The 22453-nt window shown below is 43.8% G+C and overlaps 2 long non-coding RNA genes across 3 annotated transcripts in view; one reads left to right on the forward strand and one right to left on the reverse strand.

Moving 5' to 3' along the window:
* Positions 1 to 13574, reverse strand: part of LOC128894981 (uncharacterized) — a 103936-nt gene extending 90362 nt beyond the window's left edge. Inside the window, exons 1-2 of one of the 2 annotated variants that reach the window (XR_008461650.1) lie at positions 12366 to 13574; positions 9755 to 10053 (exon numbers count right to left, since the gene is read on the reverse strand). This is a non-coding gene — a long non-coding RNA (uncharacterized LOC128894981). Of the gene's footprint in view, positions 1 to 9754; positions 11142 to 12365 lie in introns of those variants that run through there. The other variant, XR_008461649.1, reaches the window with a different exon arrangement.
* The window catches only part of LOC128894982 (uncharacterized), a 127534-nt gene that overhangs the window by 52915 nt on the left and 52166 nt on the right, over positions 1 to 22453 (forward strand). The window lies entirely within an intron of this gene.

Consider the following 22453-nt stretch of genomic DNA (forward strand, 5'->3'; position numbering starts at 1 on the left):
TTTCACGAAGTTGAATCGAAGATGGAAAGTATCCTCGCGAAATGTATCCGAAATTACTCGGCCAGCTGCGCCGTCGTGCATGTAATCCCATCGTTCTCTGTTTTGCAATTCCACGCGAAAGCACGAAACGCGAGCAGAGATTCCGTTGTTTCCCGAACGAAGGAGAAACAAATTGGCTCGGTCGGGTGGTCCAAGAGGGGTGGAAGTGGGAGGGGAGGCGGAGGGATAAACGCGTGGCTTTAAGGGCGAAGACGGAAGGCACAATGTCGAAATTACGTTAAACCAAGCGGTGCCTTAGCCTGCGCTCTAGGAATTTGCACAGGCGTGCATATATTTGGTTTCTTTCCATTCGTTACGTCGTTCAAAAATTAATCTCGCTTATTCGATGCGTCAGTATTACGAATTTATCGTAATTTTTCTTCGTAATATAATATTTAGTATAATATTATAATATAGAACTAATAATGCGAGTAATATCGATATTTAAAAATATTTTGCATTCACAGTCGCTTCATAATATCTCGCAAATTTTATTTTTAGATACGAAGCGATGAGTTTATCGCGTTTCATTAAAGTTTCGCTCGAATTGATGCTTTCAACATGAGAATAACAAACACGATTTAACGGAATATTTTTAAAAGTTTTCCTTTCAGTACCATTTAAATAAAATACCAGTTAAAAGAAAAAAACGATCGCTAAGGAACCGATATTAACACATTTTCACGATTTAAAATCAACCATTTACTACGTGAAATATTAATTTCAACCCTCGAGTTTTTTCTCCCTCCTGGAAAAGTTTTAAATCGATGCGCGCCAATCGACGCAATTCGCTCCGATTTCGCCGCGATCAACCTCGATCGTTCTGGGATCATATCGATTCTGGCGATTCCTCGCCGCGGGAGTGCCTGATCAGCCATTAGACGCAAGAAACGATACTCGATCTTTCGGCCATTTCCCGTAATCGTGTCGAGGTCGATCGTTAAATGGACTCGTTTCGGTATTTCGTGTAACTTCCACGGCGATTCGTTGGTCCCGACGTCATAAATTAAGAATTTAGACGACCGAGAGAATCATGGTAAATCAATATGTCCAGGTGGGAAGGGGGAGGAGGGGGGTACGGTTTATTGACTGGACGTGATTTAACTTCCATTGGTTGCTGGCTCGGTGATAACCTCGATTAGAATTGAATGCAATGCACCGTGAAGTTATTTCTTCGCGGGCCATCAATTTCCCCGGGTCCTTCGATGGTTCGAATTTTCTCGAGCGTTTATAATTTTCCTTCGCTGTTTATCCCACGATGATCAGACCTCCGGTCCGGAGTTCGTTGACCCAGTACTTCTACCAAGAAATTATATACATTTTTTAAGTGTACAGTTACTTGAAATTCATATATTTTACAATTTCTGGCAAGTACAGCAATAAATAAAACAAATTTTTAAGTGTATCTAACAATGATCGAACAATGACGATAGAACGTGGCCGGCTTCGTTTCGCCGTTTATTATTTCATTCAGAAAACTCTCGTTGTTCACGTGGCCACTGCGCGAACAGCAGTCGCCACACAGTCGTGCGACTATCGCATTCATTTCGCCTAGAGGCGAACGAGGGCGCAGCAGCGATTACACGATTACAATTTCCAAGCAGACGAGTCGTTTCTCGCGATTCAACGCCCGCCGCGTTAACGCGTTCCCGTTAATTAATGCTGTTAATACCAATTCACGTTGATTCCTAGCGCTACCTTCCTTAATAGTTTCGTAATATTTCCCCTTACGCGCGGAAAATTCGGGTTCGGATGGAATCCTCTGGCAGCCGCGCTGCAGACGAAAGGTTTGTTACGTCCGCGCGGGAACGTTGAATTTAACTCAACAAAGACCAAAGCGCCCGCGACGTTTGCCTACGAAACGCCGGGATGGTTGAATTTATCCTCTCGACTACACGGTTTGCGCTTTCCCGTTACCTCTGCGCATATATATATATATATATGCATTCCCATCTCTGTTCGAGGCTCTCTTTCTGGCACGGTAATTCACCAGTCGTTTACTTATTTGGAAATATCTTTCGGAATCGTTTCGTTCACCCCCTCAACGGAGCGATAGTCTCGCCTCTGGAAGTTCAGCGAAATAATCAAGAACTCCACCCCGTCGAACAGAGTTATCGCCCGCTAATTGTAAACGATTCTGGCTTCTACTCGCTGCTTCTTTGAGTGCATTGTTTTTCTTCAGTGATTCTACGAGCACAAATGAAATCAGAGAGTCTGAAAGAGAAATGTGAGTGAGTATCTTATTCTCCTCAGTTTTTCCTCATTCTTTCCTTAATTTCTGATGGTTCGTAAAATATTTTTGAAGAAGATTCTTCCTTGTTTTTATACCTAGCAAAGGATTTGTGTTAGTCGGGTAATTTTCATCGAATTTAAAGTCAAACTTAGTAAATTATTATTAAACTTCATCAAACACGATGCAACGATCAAGAAAATAAATGCTTCTTCTATATGCTTGTAAATAAACTTGATTAAGAGTAATTTCATTGCTTTCAAACTTCATCGAACGTAATTCTACAAATCTCAAATGATCCTCGAATCACGATTGGTCGAATTATTAGAGAAGAAGATTCTTCTTTTCCACCTACCTCGCCGAACGACACCGCCAACAGCTTCCACTGACAACTTCGCCGCCCTGCAATCACATTTCTCGACTAACGTAAGTACCAAGTTCCAACTAATTACAGTAACTTCTTCCGCGAACTCGAAAGTTGCATTCCCGTCGTGGAAACATCTGGAAGTGGACTCTTAGCGAAGTCCCGATTTAATCTTCTTACCAGTGACATCTTCCATCCCCTTCTCGGCTTATAATTCGATCATCCCACACGTCGACCTTCGATAAATTGCGACGAAATTCTCGTGCTTAATCACGCGTTCGTTTCGTCACGGCGCGATCTCACTCTCGGTCTTCTTTCGATTCGTTCGTACTCGATTTACAGCGTCTTAATCGCGTTCGAACTTCGAAGCCGCGGTCTAATTCTCCAGTTGGTCACAGATTCGTCTTCTTTGTAACTCACTCAGCTGCGCGTTGACTGAGTCATCGGGCGTTCGAAGCAACCGCCGAAGTAGCACGAAACTTTGCCAGATGCACGCTCCTCGAACTAATTGAAAGATCGCCAACCCAAACGAATTATCCTTCGGTGAGATGTTTGGTACTTCGACGTCTAAGTTGCGTAAATGGACGTGGATCGAAAATATTAGTTAATTAAATAGACATTGGAGAGGACGAGGCTTGAATTATGCTTGAATTTATTTAACGATCAGGAAGATTAGTACGGCATGCAATAAATTTGATCAAATGTAATTTAATTTCTACAGAATTAAATTAATTTCACACTGATGTCAAACATCGTCAAATGTTCATCAAAAATATTATTTGATCAAATAGAACCAGATGGGAATAAAATTAGAACCACCTCTATTAAACTACATCAAACTCGATTCAATGAACAGCAAAATGGATTTCATATATACATCAGAATAATTTCATGTTTATATCAAAGAAACATCGTCAATGTAAACGTGGACCAACAATGTTAATCTAAATAGTAAATATTAATCAAATCGAACCCGAATGGAATAAAGCTTCTCCGTGAGAATCAAACTTGAACGAACTGCATCAAACTCCATCGAACTCGATTCAATGATCAGGAAACCGAATAAATTTACTGTACAATGTAAATGAATTTAATCGAATACAATTCCATTGGTACAGAATCAAATTAATTTAAACAAACTTCGTCAAACGTAATTCCACCTCTCGAAGGAATTCGAAAGTCCTATCTTCCCCTTATCCCGAATAGCACGGAAGACGAATCTCCAAGAAAACTCAATTTCCCGGCTGCACTTTGCCCACAGCTGTTAAGCCCAGCCTGGTTTATATATACGCGCACAGGGCAGCCATAAGCGCGATTACGCGAGAGCCCTCGGCGCCCTTTCGCGTTACGGGTGTTCCACTATTTTTTTCGGAAGAAGTTTCGCCGCAACGGTATCGGAGCCATAACCGGGAATCACGGGTACACGCTGTTCCTGGCCTGAGAATCGGAGGGTCTCGAAAGGAAGTTCGCTCGAAGGAACTGCAAATAGACGAACGGCCCTTTGCAAAGCAGCGGCACAATAAAAAGGAATCCGAGCAGTTACAGTCCTACGCGAGGCGAAGCGGCGGACGAAACTTCGCCGGAAGTGCTTCGGATACGAAGAGTCGTAAAGAGAAAACGTTGCGAGCGTAATCGTGGCTCGGGGAAACGCTGCATCGTCCTTCGAGCGACCCGGGATCCTGAGAAACCCGCGAATGGCTCCCGTGACCTTTTTACAATCCGAGAAGAATTAATTCTAGCACCAGCAACTTTTTGAGTACGTCCAGACTCTATTTTATTTATTCCGGGTACGTATAGCTTGGATTTCTCGACGCTCCTTTAAAAGAGGGAGATCTCCTCTATAGATTATTATTTTTGGTATGACGTAGTCTCGTTTTATCTTCTAAGAAGAATTTTGGGTACATCCAGGCTCTACCTTTTCGATTATTGTATTTATTCGAAGTACTACAGATTATTATTTATTACCTTTTACAGTCTAGGAATAACTAATTTTCACGTAAGGAATTTTTTGGGTACGTTTAATCTTGTCGATTATTGTATTTTTTCTGAGTCCATGCAGCCTAAGTTTTTAAACCACCCCTTGAAAGTTTCTCCTTGTATTTACACAGGGTGTCCCAAAAATGTTGGAGGTCGTTGAAAGAGGTGGTCCGGGTGATTTGAAACAACTTTTTCCTTAACGAGAATGTTGTCGGAGTCTTCGTTAAAAAGGTATTAACATAGGTTCACGCGCTAGGCAGCCGCAGTAGTATAGGCTACGCGTTAGGCGGCCGCAGTAGTATAGGCTACGCGCTAGACAGCCGCGCTGTGATTGGTCGGGGTTTTCTGTTAATATCTCCTTAACGAAGCCTTGGACGACATTTTCGCTAAGGAAAAAGTTATTTCAAACCACCCCCTGAACCACCAAGGACCACCTTTCAAGGACCTCCAACATTTTTGTGACACCCTATCTAACTATTAATAATCCCTTTATGAGTCCTTCCACGAAACTTGAAAATAATTACATTATTTTCCTACATATTTCCAACAGAATTTTCTCATATTGCACTTGCGTCGCGTTGAGTCACCGAATAGTTTGAACATCCATATTAATAGTTAGCATCAACTCGTTAAAACACTACAGCGAATCCATCATCGTAAAGAGACCCGGGCCACGGGAGTTTGTATGCTGCGTACTCAGCTAAAGCTGGACCGTGCTTTTTGCCTGCGCCGTTGCGTGGAAGTCGGACCTTTTCGAACCATTAACCGTTTCCCTTTGCCATTTTCTTTCCGGCGACCGGCTATGGAAATATAATCCTCACGGTCGCGTGTTGCAGCTCGCCGTAGACTCCGCAAGCTACATTAAACTTTACACGGGCGCGACGATCGACTGTACTGCGAAGCCCTTTGGGCGGCGATTATATTCGACTGCGCGAGGCTTCGTCACAATTTTACGCGTCAACCCGCTAGGTGATACTTTTCGAAGCTACGGGTCCTTGTAGCAAGGATTTTCGGTGGGAAGGAACAGATATGTAGATCGTGCGAAATAGTATGGTTAAGTGGACGGCGAACAGGAGAAATAGTAGCGCCACTGCGGTGGTCTTAGATTGAGAGGATTTTTATAAGGAAGCAGTTGATGGGTGACTCTTCAAATATTATTAACGACTGTGAGTGATAGTTTGAATTGAAGTTGGGGATGTTATGATGGTTTCAGTGCACGGCGAGCAGGAGAAATAGTGGCGCTACTGCGGTAGTTTTAGATTGAGAGGATTTTTTATAAGGGAGGAATTTATGGATGACTCTTCAAATATTATCAAATACTGTGGATATGAGTTTGAGTTTCATCCTTATTCTTTCGAAATGGAAATGGAAGTTTTGTATTGACGAATAGGGACGAAATTATTTATCTATATAAAAATAATTTCATCTCTATTCTTTAATACAAAATTTCCATTTCCGTTTCCAAGGAATAAGGATGAAATGATTTACCTACATAAAAATAATTTCATCCTGTATTCATCCTGATAAAAAATCTCCATTACCATCATCATTCTGGCAAGAATTTATCTTATCCTTTGACAAAGAATTTCGTTCTCGTTCCTTAATGAGAAATTCCTTATTTTCACTTCTTCTCCGTATAAGAATTCCAAGAACGAAAAATCCTACAAACAAAAAACGCCGTTTGTTTCAATCACAAGCAAATCCTCGAACTTGGCATCGAGCTCTTATTTCGCGGTTCTAATTCGTTCGATTCCGTTCGTCCGGCAGTCGAAGACGATCGTTGGGATTCTCGTCTCGTTAAGTCCGAGGGAAATTTCGGTCGCGCGGGACACGCGAAATTAGCAAGGAGAATCGTTAGACGGTTAAGACGTCGAGCGACGGACGGAGGGGCGGCGGCGGGGGGGGGGGAGGGGGTGGTTGGCGACGCCGTGGCGAAATTACGCGGCGAAGTTCAGCCCTTTGAAGGAACTTCGATGAGACGCGGTTCCCAGCGTTGGAAGCTACTTCGCTCGATAAACACGGCCCTTTGTCGGGCGGATCCAAGTGTTGTACGGAAGACAGCGGTGCTCCCAGTCGAAATACGGCAGGCGCCGTTATCGAATTCGCCCCAACTTCGCGACACTCGCGGAAGTACAATTGAACCGCGTCGAAGGCGCGCGACATTGTTCCGCGACGATCATCATTTTCCACGGGGCGGAACGTCGAATAACGATTACTTGGAATGCCTCCAGACTACCGAAGTCTTTCGATTTTCCTCGCGTTTATCGACAACCGTTCCCGCCGAGAAACGCCGCCGTAAGAGCGGCTAGCACGTCGAATGTCGACAAAGTTCGTCGACGAACAAGAACGGGATTCTCGGAGGGATCGGACGAAAATTCTCGGACGAAGAATGGAAAGTGAAATTTTGAATCATCAATACTCGGGTATCGGTGGGCTCGTCCATGACCGAAGCTTTAGTAATTGGGTGAATATTGGTGAATTTTGGTGAGTCGAAATGAAAATACGAAGTAACTGTTCCCGGAAATTTCTTTGGCTATTTTAAATAAAGGATTTTATATTGTCACGAGAGAAAATAATTCTTACTCGTTGGAGAGGGTTGTTGTACTATGGAAAAATGGTTTCTGTAATCGAATATTTATTTGGTGTTGCCAATATTTTTATCTCGTGAATCATAATTTTTCTTTTTTTGTATAAGTAAAGCAAGTCAGTCGATATATACGTAACTTTATGTCGTATACAATTATTAATCCTGAGATGTCAATTATGTTCTAAAAATAAAGATGAAAATTATTAAATACAGATAAAAATTTTCTATCGAGTCATTTGTTCTCGAAAAATGAAATCATTGAATGTAGCTATTACTTCCGGCAGTCCAAGCTGGCTTTAATAACCTTTTTCTTCTTCTTTAAGAAATACTTTTTCTCTGCGATTTGATCGTTCTAAGAATATAATTCGAACAGGTATTGCCGTGGGTACGTCGCTTTTCGAGTCGCGTCGAAAGCGAGGAGGCGTCAAACCGGCCCGTTTGCCTTCCTCGTGTTTCAGTTCTGCGGCAGGACGAAACCCAGGGCCATTACGTAACGCGAATTAAGTCGCTCTGACGACTGGCGAAATTGCGTCCTGGAGTGGCCTTTGAAGGAATTTTCGACCGTGAACGAAGCGTCGAGTCGAGTCGAAAACGCAGCGAGACGCCGTTCATCGAACACCGGCTACGGCGCCAGCTTCTTTAAAGGGCCATTCTCGTTTAACGGATCAAAAGAATCAATTTTCCCTCGTGACATTTTCTTAACATTCGACCAGCCCAATCATGGGGAACGGCGACGAGTTTCTTTGAATACATCCAAGGAAATAGTTGAGTGCTTTACAGCACCAAGCTTTCAATTTTTGAGCGTTATATATTTTTAACCGACTGAAAAAGCGGAGGTTACTGAATTCGCCATGTGTATTTTTTTTTTAGGTTTGTTATGTGTCAAATTTCGTAAGTGTCTTAGTAAATGATCCTACGAAATGTTACAGCTGAAAGAAAATCTGTACTTAATCAATTCACTGCCAAGTACGAGATGCCTCGTAGTCCAAATCGATCGCAATTACTCGAAGGGATAAGTTTATATACCTTTCGAGTCGCGAAATATTGCAACAAAAGATTGTAAACCGTTTTTGGTAAACGATAAATTTATTATCACTTTTTATTATCAAAGTAATAACCTAGATTACAGATCTGTATTAAATATTGGCTCCCAAGGCAAAATGCTTTAAATTTGCTTGACTGTGACCGGGTTAATATACATTTTGTATTTTGGAGAATATTTCTTATTACCATGATTGGAACTTTAGCTGAGAAGAACACTCAATGTTTGCTTTACGCGTAATTCAAATCTCTAAGTAGGTTATTTAATTTTCTGAGATCTTTACCAAGACTTGCCTCACCCCTTTGCCATTCGACTCTTTCAGGATCGAATCATCAATTTTTCCTAATTTTCGCTAACTCTTTTAAACCTACTCTTCCTGAACCCCCTACACAAATACCCCAATTTCTACAAACTCCGAAACTTGTTCAAATATCATCCCCCTCGTCATCCAGGTTATTTCCTCTTCGTTTCGAGGTCGAAGCCCCCGTAGAGAAGTTTCGAAAGGCCGCGAATATTTTTCATCGCTGTTGGAAAGAATAAACGCTACTTTCCCCCTCCCGAGTTCCTTTGTCTCCCCCGGCGTAGAACGACTCGTAAACGCGGGCAAATACTCGAGAGCGTTTTGCATATTTTTGTCGCTGGAAAGAAGGCCGGCTGCGTCTTTCGTTGTTCTTACGGTTTTTAAATTCCAACGCGAAGCGGACCTGGCAAACTTTCCGCGGTGGAATTTCTTCCTCAACTCCCGCGTCGTTTCCGCGCTCTTTCGTACCTCGACGGTCATGGGACGCCGTAACGCGTCCGCGAGTCAAAATTTTTTCGCAGAGTTTCGCGCGGTCTTGTTGCGCGCATCCGTGCAGAATTTCCCGAACAACGGAAAGCGGAATAATTTGCCGAGCCTTTAAAGGCTCTTACAGTCGCCGGCTGGAAACTAAATAAACAAAGCTACGAATTGAAACATCCGGAAAGGGAAATTTCTACGTAATCCAGCCGCTACATAATCTGTACCGCGCAAAAATAATGCTATTAGTCGCTGTTCGCCAATATCCTGTAAATCGAACGGCTCTCAAACTAACAAATAAAAATATAAAAGAAAGCTGAAGCACATCTTGGATTTAGAAAAATTCCAAATTCGCGGCGAATGTTTCGCGTTATTCGATTCGCGAAATATACATTTCCATATATTTTTAATATGTACACGTTCTAATTATCATAAATCTGATTAGTTATCGACCGATGTCCTTCTTCCATTCGTACACACCCAAAATTTTAGTCCTTGATCGTAAAAACGAATCTGAAATTTTCGTTCATTGGTGAACGAAGTGCGCCCAAACTGAACTCTGTGGAAAAAGGATCGAGCGATCGAACCACGAAAGTCACCGCTCTGGCGCAATTTAAAAGAATCTTTGATTTTAAGTTCACAGAGAGCTGCTGGTGAATGTTTCAGCGCGGCAGTCACCGCTACCCGATGGTAATGAAAGCAACGTTTGATCATCGACCACGAAGTAATCGACTTACCATGGACTGACTCTCTCGTCCCTGCGCTCGCTATATTCCCCCGGCGTCGAGCTTCCCCGCTTCACCTCCACCTTCTTGCGAAGAAAACACTCGCGAACTGCCAGCACGGCAACCACTTTGCGAGACGGATTCACCCGGCGTCTCTTTTTCTATCCCTTGCGACGTCCCTCCGCCCTTTCTCGTCCTCTTTCGACGTCGCGACGAAGACTGTCCCTCCGACGCGCTCCGAACTCCCGTTTAATCTACTTTCGTACTTCGCCGTGCTTCGGACCCGCGCGATCACTCCTCGGCGAGGGGCACTGTTTTCGAGCGGAGACGGGTCCCAGAATGTTCGAATTGAATTAGAGTTGGGGAACGTCGTTGTCAGAGGTTAAATGGGCGACGTGGGAATTTTATTGGGACTGGTAAAAGTCCCAACTTCGGAAAGTGGGACCAATTTTGTGAGTGGGTCGGTATCGAGAGAAATCTATGGGCACAAGTTTCTAAGTGGGTCGGTATCGAAAGAAATTCTGGTCACAAATTTCTAAGTGGGTCACTATCGAAATAAATATCTGGCCCAAATTTTCTAAGTGGGTCAGTATAAAATTTAATCTCTGGTCCCAAATTTCTAAGTGGGTCAGTATCGAATTCTATCTCTGGTCCCAAATTTCTAAGTGGGTACGTATCGAAAGAAATTCTGGTCACAAGTTTCTAAGTGGGTCAGTATCGAATTTTATATCTGGTTCCAATTTTCTAACTGGGTCAGTATCGAATCTTATCTCTGGTCCCAATTTTCTAAGCGGGTCAGTGTCAAAATAAATCTCTGGTTCCAGATGTCTATAGAATGTATTTTTATACGAATTTAAGATTAAGAACTATGAAATCAGTCCCAAAACAACTTGATGCTCGAAAAGGGACCTACCGACACGATCGATGATTCTACTGGACTTGATATTAAGAGTTCTTCGATCTTAACTCTCAACTCATTTCAAAGGCATACCCGAGTGAGTCCCGCGTTAATCACACAGTATTCTAACGTTTGGGCCTTATAATGTTGACCCTCTGTAGCAATTCAAAAACTGTGTCACGAAGAGGAACATACTCTCTTCAGGCCTTTCCCTTTAAGTGACACAGTTCCTGCTTCTCGAAGTGGGCCCACTCTATAAGGCCCAAACTGAACACACAACGTTTTCTACGACTTTATCGAACATACATTTTATAAAACACGTGCAATTCAGGTTATTCGTGCGTGGAATATTCGATAGAATCGATCCTTGAAAACCGTGGATCCCGACGATCAGGAATTATGGGAATTTTATTTCCACGTATCGAGATACACCAGAATTTTATTTTCTCCACCAACAGTTGCGACTTGAAAACCACGCGAAATTTATCGTCACGTATACTAACGAACAGAGATCCACGGGAACGTTACTTCTTCGAATAGACACGAATGTAAATTCACGTGAATTTTACTTTTACGATTGGAAAGCCGCGAGAATTTTATCTGCCGCGATCAGAAACCAACAGGAATTTTATTTTCACGGGCGGAAATCCACGGGAGTTTTATTTTCACGAATAGAAATCCACGGGGATCGATAGCTCCGCGGATCTCGAGGTTCGAAGCTCTCAAAACACGGGAACTGCTCCCAAAATTATCGATACGAGTCGAATATGGAATAATGGAAGAAATTTTATTCGATTTATTTTATATTGGAAGGATATACGAAGGGTATGACACATGGAATTTCATTTCCAATCCACAAATCCAAGAGGATCCACTGCTCCGGTAATAGATCTCGAACTTCGAAGCTCCAAGAGCTTAAATGAACGATGAACCCTCTTTGCATTCCTTACTTTAAAAGTCCGCATAATCAAAGGTGACAATCGTCTTAAATAACTTCGCTATTTCTATGAGAGATCGCCGCACGATCGCGTAAGTCAAGAACGAAAGAAATTCTATTTGCGCTGAATCCGAAATTTCAAACCTCCAAGACCTCGGAGAACTTCAAAACTGTCGAACAATCGCCTCGAAGAATTTCCTTTCCCTTGAGTTTATAGAAACGAACCAAGTCTCTGAAAATATGTGACAAGAATTCTCTAAAAATCTTCGCTTTTTCAATCACGATTTCAAAACTTGGGAACACTTTGGAGATGGTCAAGTTCGTTGCACGATCGCAATTCCCGATGCGCTATAGATCCCAAGCTTCAAACCACCAGGAGGACTTGAAAACTGTCCAATAACCTCCTCAAGGAAAATTTACATAACCGAACCTAAGGTCTCCATAAAAACATGCGACAAATACTTCTCTAAAACTTCTCGCCACCCCCATCACGCCTTCTAAAACTCAGACTAAATATCTGGACATGCTCTCAGTCTCATAATCACAAAATAAAAAACATCTAACATCCACGGAATACGAATCCAATTTTTCCATGGATCGCGAGTTTCGAAGCTTCAGGACCGCGAACAACTTCCGAACAGTCCCGTAACCTTTTCCACCCCCTATGTAAACGATACCGAAAGTCTTCTTTAAATTTTCCCAACGATTCTCTAAAGATCTTCACTATTCGTCAGTGATTACGAAAAAGATTCTCACAACTTGTCACAACTTCTAAAAAATCAACGAACCCTTTGACGGTCGAGTACGTCGCGCGAACGCGTCCCGACGGCCGTGGTGGCGCGGCCGCGACTGGCTCCCCCGGCCTCGGCCGGTGATCGACTCCGCCCCCTGGCGATGCGCGGGGGTCGAAGTCCCGCGTCAGACTGCAGGGTGTCACCCTCGGTCGTAGCCTCGAACCTCCGCGATTTTCCAGCCGCCGACAGGCTCTGTGTCGCGCGCGGAGGGCGCATGCCCCGCGAAATCCACCCTCGCCGCATCTCGGGGGGTGTGGGGAGGGGGAAGGGGTGGGTTGAGTTATCCTGCCCCCCTCGCGTGTGCACGTTCCTACGGTGGCATGTACGCGCGCGCGCGGGTTTTATCTGTGCTGTTCCGTTTCAAGGGGTTGGTATGGGGGTGAGGGGGGTTGAAAAGGGTCTGTGTCGGCTGCGCCCCCTTCGCTTGCACGTACACGAGACACCGTCTCCGGCTATCCCGGCGGTCGTGTGTTTCTGGTGACTCGGGGGGGGTTGCAGCGATGCAACCCCCTCTGGGATGTGTGCGTTTCATTCTCTCTGTCTCGTTGCTTTTTTTTTGGTCTCTTTTTATTTAGCCCGATTCTGGCGCTCGTCTTTTTTTTTTGAGAGAGATTCCGAGAGGAATTTGGGTTTCGAGGGATAGCGAGGGCGTCGTTAGCGGGGGGATGAAAGGAACCGTGCAATCGGTTACTGAGGGAGGGGGTTTCTGAAGGAGGGGATGGAGATGGAGGGTTCTCAGAAAGCGGTTTTTTTGGGAGAAATAGGGGGTGGAATTTGAAGAATTGTTTTATTTTAAGTGGAGCTGACCCACAACCCTTTATTGAAATTGAGGGTGGAAGTTGATGTCGTGTGAGTGTTTAGGCTATTAAAACAAAAAAAAAAACAAATTTTAAAGATTCGTTAAGGAAAATTCTTTGGAATTCGAAGTGTCAATAAAATGTCTGCCTCGTTGAGGCAGAAGTGACCCGATTTTCAAATCTCAAAATAGAGATTTCATTTTCGAAGTCAATCTAAGCTTAGCATTCGTGACAATAGAATGCTAAGAAAGCATCTCGCGTTGCTGATAGATACCAGAAAACAAAGCCTCGAGTGCAAAGGGTTAATAGTAATATGGCACCTTTTGTCCTCGCCACTACAGGGATGGAATCCACGATAATCAGTTAACTGTGTAAAGGGTTAAAAAACCCTTCTTAACCTTCTGTATCTTCTTTACTAACTTTTCATCTCAAACTCATAACGGCGGATCGTAAATAAATTAAAGTTAATTCCATCGGTGTTAATGTACCCCAAGAAGCCCGTGAAATGTAGTTCAACGGTTCTCTCGTCGTTTATTCGTTAAACCGGAAGGACCGAGTGACGGAAGGCAAGTGAGCTCGATCATTCAGGTTTCTTGACCTGACGGGATTCGACGTGTTTCGCAGTATGCTGAGTAGATGGTAATAGGCTTACCGCGTCGCTATATATTGGCTGCACGGTGGGGGCGTTGCTAGACGATCTTCCTCGTACCGCTGGCTTTACGATAAATTAATGTCGCAACAGCTGGTCGAAGTAGGTTGATTGTACGAGCTGCGACGAAGAGGACGCGATGTCTTACACGGGAAATTATATCGAGTTTACCGGGGATGTTTGAAGCTTTGGTTAATACGCTATCGCGGATTCGGGGGGTCAATGAACTCGCAGTGTCTGTCGCGATGGAACTTCTGGGCGCGCTGCGAGCTAATAACAAGTGTTCGAGACAGGCTGGAGGAGATTGGGCTGTGGCTGGTTCCCGAGTAAATTTTGTATGAATTTATTCATTAATTAATTCATGCGGGGAACATTATAGTACTCTTCGAAGTGACGTTGCGGTTGTTATATGCATTTTTAAGAGCGTCGATTCAAATCGATCGTCGAAGATACGTGGTACCACAGATCTCGCTTCATGGATTACAAATCGCAGGTTGTGGATCCCGAGTTATAATAATCGCAATTGTCCATCGGAAATCGCCGTAAGGTATTAGTCGTCGCAATCCATCAGTCATCGACGATCAATTCTCGGGAATTCATCAACCGTCACAACCGTCGATCATCGTCATCGTCATTTATCACATTCGCCAATTGCGAATCATTGCTGTCTTCTAAGAAATAACGTTCGTCACGATTGGACCGGGTTGAGAAGGAATTATTCACGAAACGACCTCGCTTGTTTGTCAATCTACCAATCAACAATTTCAGATTAATTCGATGCAATAATTTTTATACAAACAACAGAGAAATATGTATTAGGTATAATCTTAAGTAAACTCATCATTCGTTCCTAAATGAAAATCATGATCATCAATTCATACATTTCGTCACACAGACACTTCAAACCTCCATAAACCTACTCTCAAACTAGAGTCCCGAATGGTCGTATGTAAAGGTACAATTTCAAACATTTCACCATGTGTCGTCCGCGAGGAGTATCCGCGCGAATTCACGAACAGGTCTACCCTCGTATAACTGGAACTCCTTTTTAACCCGTCTGTCCGTTCATTCTTACGGTGCTTTAACGCATCATACGTTTTTCGCGCGGAAACAACGATTAATCGGTACCCGGTCCGCTGATTTTCGGGGATGTGGGTAACAGGGGTAGCTCGATACGCGGGAACCGAGTCCGGGGGGCTGGAAAAAGAACGCGCTGGAACCGATGTACGCTATCGCAAAAACCAACAGGAATTCGCTAATAGAAAATTCAAGGGTCTCCGTTTCGCGGACAAAAACATGGAAGCGACCGGGGAACAGCATCGGTCGATCAATCGACGCGTGTAACCGGTGCAGCTATGGGAAATTGACGAGAAAACAATTCGATCGAGGCGACGGAGAAGTCGTACCGGGATTATTTGATTGATTCTCCGCTGGTGTATCCCTCTCCCTGGACCATCAATGGGGGGGAAAAAAATGCCGACACGTTGGGAATGAATTTTCAAAACGCGCCAAACGAAATTCCGCTTTCCATCGACTCACATAGTATTCGATGCCTGTACTAGCCTCGATGAAGAGACGTTATGGAAGCATCGAGGCGGACGGATGACGTATCGATCACCTTCCATGATGAGTAAAGGCATTTTTATTTTATAACGCGCAAGCTGTTGGTTTCCACGACGATTCTTCCCCATCCCAGCCGCGATTATTTCTATGAACGCCTTCGTGTATGCGTGGGCGTCCTCGGTGCCTATCCACCACGAATTGGCGAGCACCCTGTTTACACGAATCACGATAAGTCGGTGCAAGGGCGCTTCTCGAACGGCATTTATCGATTATCCGTGGGTCGTAAGTGTACCAAATCGATCCCCCGACTCGAGAAACAATTTGGCTGACGTGCCGCGTTACATAACATTTGCGTGGTAATCCGATATCGATTCGAGGGGCAGACCGCTAGCACGAATATTATTATCCAGCGGTTAACAACAGTCTCCAGCGATCGAACGTCTTCGAACCGGAAGTAATCCTCGTTTCGACAAGCCACGAAAGAAGGATCGGAAGCTGCCGATTATTTCTGGTAGAAATTACTCGTAGTCTCGAATAATACCGTGGAAGGTTCAGTAACAATTACGCGGATCTTCGGAGTACTTGCAAGCCCGATGCAAGTCCGAGAAATAATAGTAAACATAAGGGAGTGTACTTCTTTGAAGGAACATCCATCAAATTCCGAAAATCGTTCAAAAGGAAAAAAACGATATACTTGTATTTCTTCTGAAGAACTTAGAGGGAACTTGTACTTTTTCATCCAGGACATACTACATACAATGCTTACTAAGTTCCCTCTAAGTTTTTTAGAAGAAATACAAGTGTATCTTTTTTTTCCTTTCGGACGATTTTGATGAAACTTGATGTGGGATTTTAGATCGCTAATTCCAAATTTGAATTCAAAATGTAAAAATTCAAAATGGAGAATCCAATATGGCAGACCGAAATGCGAAAAGTGACTGGAATTAGATGAAACTTGGTATACTGAGGTTTTTAAGCTCCCTGATTCCAAATTTGAACTCACGATATTGAAATTCAAAATGGCGGATCCAATATGGCGGACCAAAATGCTGAAAAGTGATTCTATTTGGATGAAACTTGATATGTAGAGACTTTTGGGATCGCTGATTTCAAATTTGAATTCAAAATATAGAAATTCAAAATGGTGGATTCAATATGGCAGACCGAAATGCGAAAAGTGACTGGAATTGGATGAAACTTGGTATACTGAGGTTTTTAAGCTCCCTGATTCCAAATTTGAACTCACGATATTGAAATTCAAAATGGCGGATCCAATATGGCGGACCAAAATGCGGAAAAGTGAATCGATTTGAATGAAACTTGATATCCGAGAGTTTTTGGTGCCGCTGATTCCAAATTTGAACGTAGTATCTAGAAATGATATACGGTGAATCCAATATGGCGGACTCGATCACCTAATACGTCTTTCCTGTCGAAGCACAAACCAAACCGCAAAGAATGCAAATATTCTTCGAATACGTTCCCCAAGTGGAAAAGCGTTCCATGGAAATACTTCGCGGGTGAAACGCTGAGTTGGTGGTGAACTTTCTCAGCGTGCAGTTTCGCGGCAATTAATTTTTAAAGAACCGTGAATATTTCACTTCTCCAGACTCGGCGTAGCCCTTTAAACTGCATTAACCAGCGACTCCCCGATAGCGAAACTTTCCTGGGACGTTTGACGGATGAGGTCGGTCCGACTTTCCGCATTTTCGATTCCGCGGTAATTAATCGACGGCCACGACTCGTCCGATCGCTGCGCAACCGTTTCACAGGACTAGAACGGTGGGAGAGATTCGCAACCATAAATTCGCGAGCCGCGCGAAAACACGCCGGAAACGAATGAATTATTTCCATCCCGCTCGACTCGGAATTCGAAATCGAGCCCGAACCCTGTGTCAGCGGTCGCTGGTTTCTTCGTCGTTATCGTGGCCTTAAATCCCCGCGACTCCTTTTCTTGGGGAGGGGGTGGGAACGCCAGTAGAACATTTTTCGAGGCCACTCTATTCCAGTCGCGGGTTAGTAAATATCGGAACGTCAAAAATTCAACAAAGTTGCACCCACCGCGAAAATTCAACAAAATTGCATCTCAGAAGTTTCGAGTGGAGCGATTCTTCACATTTTGATCAACTTTTGAGACGTGCAACTATTTTGAATTTTTGAGCAAAGCCTTTTGCAACATTGTTGAACTTCGCTCCGCTCAAAACACAGAGGGATTTCTCACATGTTGCTGAACTTTTGCAGCATCTTCGAACTCCGTAAAAATTCTGTTTAGGCCTCGTACAACTTCGCCAAGCGGTATCCGAAATCGTAATTCCTCGGCGAGCTTTTCAGACCGTCGAAGGCTCGAAACGAGACGATTTCGTCGTTTCCCAGCGAAACAAACGCCAATTTGTCCAGGTCACGTTTGCCAGGCGCGTGAGACGAGCTCGCTAAAATCGAGCCCCGCATTTATAGGCGGATTAAATAACCGAAGCAGAGTCTCTGCATTGTCGTCGCTGGCGTGCCGCGCGTTACAATTAGCTGTATTTTAATTAACGCGCGCACAGAGACAATGGCGCTGGTATATTTATTAGGGGCGCGCTTCGAGAATAGCCCGATCGCGTACAATTCAACGTTCGGCTCGAATTTGCGCGTGGGCAGGCGCGAAACGGTAACGGAACTCGAACTTCGTTAACGGGGGGAGGAGTATTAAGAAATAATTGGCGAGGTGGTTACGTCTCGACGCTTTTCCGAGTTGGTGTTTGTATTAAAAGAAGTAAATGTCGTTGGGACTGCTGGAGACTAGAGGTAAACGAAGTTTCGTGTAATGGCTAGGACGAGAAGCACGCTGAAAGTGCGCATCGATTTTTCGTTTCTTAACGAGCCCGAAGTCCGCCCAAAACCGGATCAATTCCACTCGCCCGAGTGAACGCGGTTCCATTCTACTCGTCTGATCGGTAACGGTCCTATTTACGCCTGTGATCTGAAACGGTTCTGTTTTATTCGTTCGAGCGGGAAACGGACCCGCGCCCATCTACCCAAGTGGAAATTGTTGTATTATGTTTGTCCGCCTAAGCACAGCCCTACGCTTCTAGCCTGCACAAGAGCGATCCTATTCGACTAATTGATCACAGCTGTTCACCGTTCCAATTATCTATTCGAGCGCGGTCCCGTCCTTCCCCCTTACGTAAGGATCTCTCGTATTCTGCTAATTAGCGAAATGAATTTTGTTCTCGTCTGTTTATGATAGCGCTATCGAACCAACGTGAGAAAAACGGGACGGTGGTCCGCACGGATCGACGCATTGGTTTCACCGGCGAAAGGCTGACTAAAAGAGTCGAAAGCTACTGATGAACTTGCACACACGATAGATTATTCTGATGAAATTAGTAGGTAAAATTGAATGAAACTTGGTATCCGAGAGTTTTTGGGACTGCTATTTCCAAATTTGAACTCAAAGTATAGAAAATCGAAATGGCGGATACAATATGGCGGACCAAAATGCGAAAAGAGACTAGAATTGGATGAAACTTGGTATACTGAGGTTTTCGAGCTCCCTAATTCCAAATTTGAACTCAAAGTATAGAACATCGAAATGGCGGATCTAATATGGCGGACCAAAATGAGGAAAAGTGATTCGATTTGGATGAAAATTGGTACGTAGAGACTTTTGGGATCGCTGATTTCAAATTTGAACTCAAAATATAGAAATTCAAAATGGTGGATCCAATATGGCAGACCGAAATGCGAAAAGTGACTGGAATTGGATGAAACTTGGTATACTGAGGTTTTCGAGCTCCCTAATTCCAAATTTGAACTGAAAATATAGAAATACAAGATGGAGAATCCAATATGGCGGACGAATATGTTGTAAAGTGATTCGATTTGGATGAATCGTGGTATACAATGGTTCTTGGAGGTTTCTGGATGGTTTCGGTTTTGTCATACAGTGGTTTTGGCTGCTCGGGCGCTGTGATTGGTCCGTAGTTTTCCGTTAATAATTCAAAAACGAAACGTAACATATTATAATACGAACTTTTCTTTCAATATTTTCTTACATCATTATCTACTGTGTGCATCTACTGTGTCCCCACATTTAAATTTTCTGTAAACGTATAAAAATCTACGCACGACGCACAAGGTGGTTGACACGAATCTAGATCTTCATACTCAAACAAACTTCTTGCCGCTACACGACGAGCAACAAGTAACGGGAAAGTGATCGCGTCCGTCGAGCGAACTCGTGCGAATTCGCGGACAGGGAAGAAGTAAAAGGAGAGCCTTCAGGACGGTTAGTCGCGACGGAAGAGCATCGAACGGTTCTCGAAGCAGTGACTCGACGACGGGATTTAGTGGCTGCGCTCGACGCGGGAAACGAACGAACCTCGGAACGCGAGAACAGGGGGCCAAGTTTGCGTATAAATTCCCCGAAATGCGACTTCCCCGAAGTGCGCTCGAAGGCTCGAGGAGGAGAGCTGCCATTCCGCAAACAGTCGAAGGAGCCTCGAAGATCGTGTTGCTTGTATTCTGTTCAACCGTTCCCCGTACCGTTTTCCTCGGCTTCTAATCGCGCCACTTCGCGTTACAGACACGATTCCTGATAGGGTGTCGTTCGTTTGTTATACCAGTGTCTACGGTGGAAATCAAATTACAGTAACATTCTCAGTTTATGTCGTAATAAATAACTACCAAAGTATTTTGAGTAACGACTCATCGCTGACTCTGCGCGAAATTTCAATTTCGAGCTTCGCTATTCCCGACGATATTTACAATCGATAAAATCGAAGGACTCCTAGCACGCCTAGCTTTTCTCTCGCTAGCAGAGACGGTTAAAAATCCGGTGCGCGTAAAAGCTACGTCCTGCGTTTCACGGTAATTCGCGAAAAAATAAAAGGAAAACGATGAAAAGACCAGGGATCGCGGACATAAAACTAAACGCGGTGTCCCAGAAGGACGGACCGCTGCACGGGACGATTTCACGCGCAACGAGATTCCTGGGTCGATTGAATCCAGCGTAGAACAGAGGGGAAGGGAAACGGACGAGTCCGAGGTGGAAAGGACGAGGCAGATAACGGAAGTCTAAGGACACTCTCGAGGGTTCGCGCAGTTACGGCGCCGTGGACGATATTCGAAGTCACCCCCGTCGTAGTTTTTATTCCAGAATTCTGACGCGAGACTTTTCTAATCCTCGATGGAAGGAATGATCGCGGCACGAAGGAAAGAGCGGTCGAGCGACGGCTCGTGCTTCGATACACGAACGATCCTCCGTGAAACCCGATCGTAAAAAGAACGTCGAAACGGCAACGGCGAAAGAACACGGGCGAGCAAAAAGCACTCCTGCGTCGAGCACGCTTTATCTCGAGATTTCTCGTGAACGAATTAACGGAGGAAATCGAGATACTGGAACTGGTCGTTCGGATATTTGTCATTCATCTTTGCAACGTTGTCGAGCTCGACTCGAGACAAGTGACTATACGGATCTTTATGCGAAATGAAATCTTTGTGAACGCGCTTACAGAAATTAACGCATCAAAATCCGCAGTATACTATTTACGTCGATGTAAAGAAGGGAATTTACAACGGAAGCTTCTTTCCAACGGACAGATTTCTTTAAACGGCACGTCGATTTCGTCATCGTTGGTATTTAGAAACTTTCAGTGAGAGAGGATTCTTTGTACAAAGGGGTCGAAGTTCATGGGAAGAATTTTTTTATAAATTCCTAACGAGGTCGAAGGTGATCAAACGCTCGTCATCGAAAATTTCTCGCGTCGTTTTGGCACCGGACACCAGATACTCCCAGAGGCGATCAAAGGCGCGCCAAACGGCTAGTTATCGTCACTAGAGCTCGTTATCCGTCCTTGTCTTTAATCCACGTCCAAGTCGTTAACCGAAGATGACGAACACGGGTCGTCGATAGTTCGTTCGAATTAGGCGTGCCAGCGAAAGAATCCGAAGATTTTTGGTTGGCTCGATCGAACTTCTTGAGAGAATTAGTGAAAGAGAATTAAATTTCACATCGAGTAACTATCGAACAAGGAAACCTGTATTTTATTTAAACGTTGTATTTATATTTCTTTATTCTTCTAATGTCTCTCGAATTTCTCTCAGTTTTCAAAGTGCACCTCGAATAACTATCAAACAAAGAAACCTGTATTTTATTTAAACGTTGTTTCTATTTCTCTATTCCTCTAATGTCTCTTAAATTTCTCTCACCTTTTAAATTTCACTTTAAATAACTATCCCTCTAAGAAACATCGTATTTCTATTTCTCTATACCTCTAATGTCTCTCGAGCTTCTCTCAGCTTTCGGCCCGGCATTCGCGACGCGTCCATTGATCTAATACACAAAATGAAGTGCAAACAATACAACGACGTGAACAGGGAATCGAGCGCGAGCTGTTATCGTCGGCCATGTCTTCCTGTTTTCGTTTCGAATCACTTTCCCTTCTTCTCCCGTCTCGGGGAAACTCTTTCTCGTTTCGTCCGGCGCTCTTGTTAATCTTCCCCGCACACATCTCAGGAATATACTGGTTAGTCTTCTATCGCTAATCTACCCGAAGTGGAATTGGACTCCGTCAGACGTGGATCGATAAGATAACGTCGTGACGACGAGAAGGGGATGATGGAGGCTCCCTTCGAAAACAATGCGTGTAAAACAAAATTCCGGACTTATCTTTTGGGGCTAAATGGAATCGATGCTCTCCTATTTTCGGGACTCTTGCAGTTTCAAGGTTGAGATCGTAGCGCGCGAATTCGAGGAATTTGAAATTTCGTGGAACGTCGAACTGATCTGCGTAGAATTACTTATCTCATTTAATAAGGAAATACGAGCATGAAATTTGGAATTTATATGTACCAAGGGTACAGGAAATTCTATAAAATTCAGGGTTATTATATTAAGTGCAGTACCAAGTAAAGTTACCTTTACATTCAATCACTCGTGATTCTGGTTTGCATAGAAAATATTTACTCTCCATTTTTTTTTTTTTTTTAAAGTTGAAGTACCAACCTTCTCTCGCCTGATCTCCATTAGAATGAATCTGTATATAAAGTTTGTTAGCCATATAATTTTATTTGCCATTTTTCCTTCCAAC

Source organism: Hylaeus anthracinus, unplaced genomic scaffold (assembly GCF_026225885.1).
Source record: "Hylaeus anthracinus isolate JK02 unplaced genomic scaffold, UHH_iyHylAnth1.0_haploid 4, whole genome shotgun sequence".
Lineage (NCBI taxonomy): Eukaryota > Metazoa > Arthropoda > Insecta > Hymenoptera > Colletidae > Hylaeus > Hylaeus anthracinus.